This window comes from Convolutriloba macropyga, chromosome 1 (genome assembly GCF_964194025.1).
Source record: "Convolutriloba macropyga chromosome 1, txConMacr16.3, whole genome shotgun sequence".
Taxonomy (NCBI): Eukaryota; Metazoa; Xenacoelomorpha; order Acoela; family Convolutidae; genus Convolutriloba; species Convolutriloba macropyga.
In genome coordinates, this window is record NC_134468.1 from 62,555,319 (window position 1) to 62,562,688 (window position 7,370).

The following is a 7,370-nucleotide window of genomic DNA, read 5'->3' on the forward strand; positions in this document are numbered from 1 at the left end:
TGTCTCTGCCAGGAGTCCTAGTTTGCCTTTATGTGTTCCAGTGAGTATCTCCACGTTCTGTTGGATACTAGGCACTGCAACAACATTTGGGCTGTCGCATTTTACGCCCATATTCTTTGTTTTGGCCACATTAATCTTCAGACCAGCGGCTTCCGCTAGGGCCTCGATTCGATGTAGGTTTTCTTGCACCTCACTGTCTGAGACCCCCACGAGAGCAACATCATCAGCAAAATCTAAGTCAGCCACCAATCTCCCAATGTCTAATCCTCCATGCACCGAGTTAGCTAAAATGTAGTTGATGACAAGGCCGAATAGGATTGGGGACCACACATCACCCTGCCTAACGCCTGTTCTGACATCAAATAAGCGTCCCTTCTCACCTTCGGCTTTGACTCGACATTTGAATCCATCATAGCTGTTTCTTATGATGTTTATCACTTTTTGCGGCAGACCATAGTGTTTCATTATCTGGTACATCTGCTCACGATCGACAGAATCGAATGCCGCTCGAAAGTCTATGAAACAAAAGCTAATATCCAATTGAAACGCCATTGATTTCTCTATTATTTGACGCAGGGCAAAGAGTTGATCGGCGCATCCTCTGCTTTTTCTGAAGCCGCACTGCTCTTCCCTTAAGACGCGATCCACTGAATCTTTGCATCGATTGAGAGTAACGGAAGCGAACACTTTGCCTGGTACTGACAATAGAGAGATCCCTCGGTGGTTCGAACACTCTGACCTCTTTCCTTTACTCTTGTATAATGGGACAATTTCTGCTACCTTCCAGTCATCGGGCAGAACTTCCGTCGACCAACATTTATCTATGATGTCCCAGAGCCACTCGACAATACCCTTGTGTGCTTTCAACATCTCACAGGAAATGTTATCGGGTCCACTTGCCTTGCCATTCTTCAACCTGTGGACAGCTTCAAGCACTTCTTCAAATCGAATTGGGCTCAGGTCAATCGGCAAGCTTTCAGCTGCTTCTTCGGGATCCAATCTCGTACTGCAACTGAATGTTGAGGGATTCAGGAGTTGACTAAAATGTTCCGTCCAGCGTTCAAGTCGTTCCTCTTTCGTCCGTAAGTTGACGCCAGTGCTTGAAACTAATTTGGTCAACTGGGGCCTCTAGTTTCGGCAAATCTGCTGTGATGCCCCAAAAACCTCCTTTAAGTTGCCTCTGTCCGCGAAGCTCTGCACTTCTTGGCCTTTGCGTTCAAGCCATGCCCGTTTGTCTGCACGTAGAGCTTTTCTTACTTCCTTACAGCAGTTTGTGAACTCTAACAGCGCCTCCGCGCTGCTGTGTTTCTTTAACTGTAGATCGGCTCGTTTCCGGATAAGTTCCAGAGAATCTGGAGAAATCCAAGGTTTGTTCACTCGCTTGTCCGGAAGGAGGCATTTCACTGCTGCTTGGTTCAGGGCTTTTCGAAAATTGTCCCAAGACTGCTCTGTATTCTCGAAATCGCCGCTCTTATCAAGATGTAACTTGACCTCCTGCGTGAATAAGTCACGCGTTGTTTCATCTTGCAGCTTTGCAGAACTGATTCTGGGCGTGAAGCATGACTTTTACAAAAGTTTCATAGATACTTCCGCAATGACCAGTTCGTGATCGGTAATTGTGGTTTTCCCTCTTCTGGACCTCACATTCGTCAGACATCCTCTGTATCTCTCTGCAAACAGAATGTGATCCAGCATCTTTTTTCGACAACTCGGATCGGGAGGGTTGAAGGTGTACCGATGCACTTGTCGATGCTGGAACCATGTACCACCTACGAGCAATTTGTGTGAAGTGCAAAATGATAACAACTTTTCAGAGTTTTCATTTTCTTCACCCATTCCAAACGGGCCTCTGCAGCTCATGGTGTCATTCAACTGGTGTCCAGGCTCTGCATTGAGGTCACCGATGACACAAATACGCTCCCTATGTTTGAAACTGAAAACTAGGTCTGAAAGTTGACTCCAAAACAAATCCTTCTCTTGGAGACTAGCTTCATTCGTAGGTGCGTAGCAGACAACAACAGCTAGATTGGCTCTCCTCTGAGCCGCGAACTTGACGTAGCAAATACGTTCACTTAGAGCCACTTGTTCTACGATGCTGTTTATCAATGACTTCTTTACAGCAACGCCCACTCCTCCTTGTCTCGACTTTACACCAGACAACCACGAGTCAGACAGGTAGAGCTTGTGGTCTCCGAGATCAATTTCTTGCTCCTGCAATCTCGTCTCCTGCACTCCCAGAATATCCAACTTGTATTGCGCCAGATCCATTTTCAAAGCCTCTAAAGATCCGGCTTGGGTCAGTGTTCTGACGTTTAAAGTTGCAATTCTGAGTTGGTTCCTCGGGAGATTCTTAGCACCCCTTACCCGGGACTCGGGGCCATGGTTGAATGTACTCATTGCTTTGGTGTTTGAAGGCTGAGATACGACTAGTTGCGCCACAAACTAGAAGACCAGCGCCTCGTTAGCTCGACCATGTGAGCGGAAAGCCGCAGCACATGACCTACCCCCAGGGGACACCACGTGGAGGTGAGGTTGGATTTTGTCCCCCACTACTACTACTACTACTACTACTACTACTACTACTACTACTACTACTACTACTATACTACTACTACTACTACTACTACTACTACTACTACTACTACTACTACTCCTACTACTACTACTACTACTACTACTACTACTACTACTACTACTACTACTACTACTACTACTACTACTACTACTACGAATGACTTTATTCAACAATTGCGTCGCGACAGGAACGGTCAACAATCTGGAACAATGCACAAAATCTAATACAACCGTGCGCCAAACAGACTATGACGGGTTGCACCTAAACAAGTATGGCCTCACTGGAATGCCAAAATTAAAACAAAATTATCAGCAAACACTTCTCCTTCAGCAAATCAAGCAGCCTCAAACCAGAGAACATAAAATGTGCAGTATCGTGCAATTGCCTAAGTTTTATTGAACCAAGAATGCCTACTTTCTGTACTGCAGGACGACAGCAGTCTCCTGTGTCTTCTTTTCATAGAATAATTCATAAGTAAGGTGAGTAAAGACACACTGTAAATGAAGAGCCAACCGTGTAAAAACTTGCAGAAAACGTTGCAATAAACCAACTTATGTTAGATAGTCAACAAAAAATGTTACTTCAACAGAGCGTTGGCGCAACGGTAGTATGCTTGCATGTTTTTAATGGTTCTGGAGATAAGGTTGTAAAAATTGGAAGATTTTAGAAGAGTTCCTGCATTTCGGAACAACTCTAAATTTATCTTAGCTAACTCCATTTACATAGAACTAACGCTAGGAGTGCTCAAACTTACTATCTTCAGAGCCGACCCGAGGCATAGTACCTTTGTACGAAAGCTCTGCTGAAAAACACATTCGTTCTTTTCATTTGGCAACAACTCGTTTATTACACGGAAATAAGGAACTCCTACAATAAAACGTGAGACATGGGTATAAACCACAAAAAAACATAGCGTGGTCAGATCAGTACCTTTTTACAGTATAAGCACATGACAATTAAATGCACTAAGATAATTAATGAGGTCACAGCTTTGATACAGTAAGTAAATGTCAAGATATTTCTCCTCTGCAATCAGACTGTCTCCAAGAGCAAATGAGAAATTATTATTGCTGCCGTAAAAAATCATTTGAAAATTGAGACAACATAGCATTGAAAATCAGCATGTTCTCACAAACGTGGTGACGGAGAATATTGAGAGAAAAATTGACGAAAACAAATACTTCAAACTTCACAGTGTCCTCTCCCCCATTGCCGTAAACACGGATAGATCCGATATATCTCTGACCCTCTCTAGGATACTTCCTCACCTAACCATCAGCGGAACAAAAAACACGGACGATGGACCGAACAATAAGACCATCAAGCGTAGACTGCGTGCATGGCACAGCTGCAACTTCTCAGAACTATTCTTTTATGCGAAGGCAATAAAAATGAGAATGATTTCAAAGAACAAAAAGCAACGATCTGACCTTAAGATGTTCAACGATTTCATGTCTAATGGTAAGATCAGTAATGCTATTCGCGTTCTTTTGGATGAGCATAAAGGCGGCGTGCTCGCACCTAGCGATCTCATAGACGGTAGACCGGTCCTCGAGATTTTACGCGACAAACATTCTGAAGGGCAACCCTTGGAGCCCAACTGACATGAGAATGAACATCTACGCATGCTTCCCTACCACCCCGCTTTTTTCGACAAAATCATTGCAGGCTCGTCTTAAAGCATGCAATGCAGGCTCATGGCATCGCCAGGCCTTCAGGTCTTGATGCTGATGACTGGCGTAGACACTTTTTGCTTATGGGCAAACCTCCATGAACCTGAGCAAGCTTTCTGCCAAGTTTTCTAAAAAATGGCCACATCCATAATATCACCGGATGATTACATACCATGATTGTAGGTTAGTGGCTCTGGATAAATGTCCAGGTGTGAGACCTATTCGTATTGGTGAAGTAATGCGTCGCACAACGGACGCATAATCGTTGACTGCATCAGGCAAGATCTAGCATCCCTCGTTGGAAACATGCAGCTATGCCTGGGCCAGAAAACCGGCATAGATCATGTCATAAATTCGCTTTGCCACAGATTTGATGATCCCGAAAACGAAACAATTCTACTAATTGAAGCCAAAAAAGCAATTGACGTACTCAATAGACAAACAGCATTAGAGAACGTAAAAAACCTCAACCCCAAGTTTGCATGTTGTCTTACAAAATTTCTATAGCCACCCGTATCATCTCTACATCGGTAAGTCGACCATTCTGTACCAGGAAGTACGACACAAGGCGATCTTCTTGCGATGGCAATGTAAGGAATTGCAATCTTACCCCCAATAACAACACTCCACAACGACTCCGTGAGACAAAAATGGTATTCTGATGATCGTCTGTCGTCAATAATTTGAAATATATCAGGGCGCTCTTCGACAAACTCACTCAGCTTGTCCCAAGTGCGGATACCTTGTCAATCCTCCGAAATGTTAGTTGATAATTAACCCAGGAGGCGAGCACCAAGCGTCAATTGTGTTTGCAGGCACAAATGTGGAAATCACGCAGGGCGTTCGAGTCCTGGTATTAGTGAACAGACGCTCTGAGGCCAGTAAATATTTCTTGAAAGATGCAGAAATTAAATACACAAAGGTTTGGACAGTCTTGGTCAATTTGCTCTCAACTCTGCTCAGAATGCCATGTTTGACGAAGGGGTTCCATAGAAGTTGACCTTCTCTTTTTGTACTACAGCTTCCATGGACGAGGTTTTGGACAAGGTGGAGGAGCAGCTTGGCCGAGTCATACCGAACGTCGTCGGCAAATAAATAATCCAAGAGGAAAAAGAACTTCTTTCTCTCCCTCTCAGAATGAGTGTCTTTACATCGCCCTCCCACAAGATCTTCAACAATATTTTGAGCAATCTATTGAACTCTTAAGTCAATTGGTGTCATTCAAAAATGATTCATTTGATATTCAACAATGCGAATTAGAACAAACTAAGATCAGTCTAAGACAGAAAGCAGACATGCAACGTGAAATCATCTCGAAAAGATCCAGAATCAAAAACAATCTATCCGAAATGAAGTATGCCATCCAGCTGGCCTCGGAGAAAGGAGCATCTAGCTGGCTTAACACACTTCTGTTAAAAATCCTTGATTTCAACCTCACGAAGACTTGGTTCTGTGATGGAATAACACTTCGCTACACATCGGAAGCGAAGAACGCGCCAGTCATATGTCAATGCGGGAAAAAATTTAGCCTCAACCATGCCTACATTTCACCAAAGGGTACACGCAGCTACGACACAAGGAATTCAGAGACGTGTTTGCAAACCTGATGGATGACGTTTTCCACGATGTCCAGATAGAGCCAAAACTTCAGTCGCTCCATGGAGATATTTTCTTGATAAATTCCACCACTACTGATCAGGACATCAAAGCAAACGCTTGTGCTTTAATCTCACTTTCTTTCATGTAAAGAATTTCAACCCTCATGCGAAGAGCTGCCCTAAGACCATAAAAGATGCATACAAATAGCACGAGAGCACCAAGTGAAACAAATACAAAGAGCAAATCCACAAAATTGAACACAACAGCTTCAATGCATTGGTTTTTGCTTGCTCGGGCGGTAATGGGCCATCAGCATCGCGCGTTATGAAAAAACTTGCAACCAAGATCAGCGAAAAACGCGGAGAGCCGTACGGAGACACTATGAACTATATCCGAACGGAAGTCAGCTTCGCACTTTTGAGGAGCTGTGTTCTCTGCTTGAGGTGATGTTGCGCCCTCAAGCCACGTGTTCTCGTGTTCTCAGTGAGACTTTGGTTAGCGCCGTCGTGGAGGAGAGAAGGCTGCACAGAGTGTTTGGCAGCTTAACTTTATTCCCAGGCTTATTATTTAATATCCCATTTTTACTTTGATCCCTCCATACCAGTTCTGTAAGTGTGCTATATATATATATATATATATATATATATATATATATATATTTACATGTTTATAAATATGTATATATATATATATATATATATATATATATATATATATATTTACATATACATATATATATATATATATATATATATATATATTTATATATATATATATATATATATATATATATATATAGGTGGTTTCCTCTCCACTTGTTGGTGATTTTTATGACTGGGCCGTCTTTACACAGTCTGGAGGGGAACTGCTTTGAGTTAAGCGTCCGGCTAAGTGCTACTCATCATCCCCTTTTTTCCGACCTAAATCCATCGTTGCCGAATGATGAACACGGCCCCTTATTTTCAATATGAGTTCCAAAAAAATCTAACTGAGGAAAACGACAAAAAATAGAGGATTGAAGAAGGCAAGGGATAGGACCCGAAAAAAGACCAAAGGTGTGAGAAAATTATAAATACAGCAATAATGAATTATCTAAATATCAATATTCAGCTAACTGACAGGTGGAGTTTTGATAACTAAAATGAGATTTGTGAATTCACTCTCATGAATTTTGCTAATTGCTGGGATAATTTCATTTGATAGTCTTTATCAAAGATGCGGAAAAATTACATAGAGTACATGATGAGTTAAAATTCCCTCCGGAGAATGTTAAAAATGAACTATGTGAAAACTATTTTCAGCGGAGACATAGATTATCCTGGCAATTTTTGTACAGTAAAAAGTACAACATAACGAAACTCTACTTTAAAAGAACTCAATTTATCAGGCAAACTGCAATATTTGAAAACAACCAATGAAAAAATGTGGGTTCTTTTTGCTGTCAGTGAAACCTGGAACGAAAAAGACATCTTGCCTAGCACAAAAAAAACTATACACTACAGTAATTAAAGTACCCTAAAACA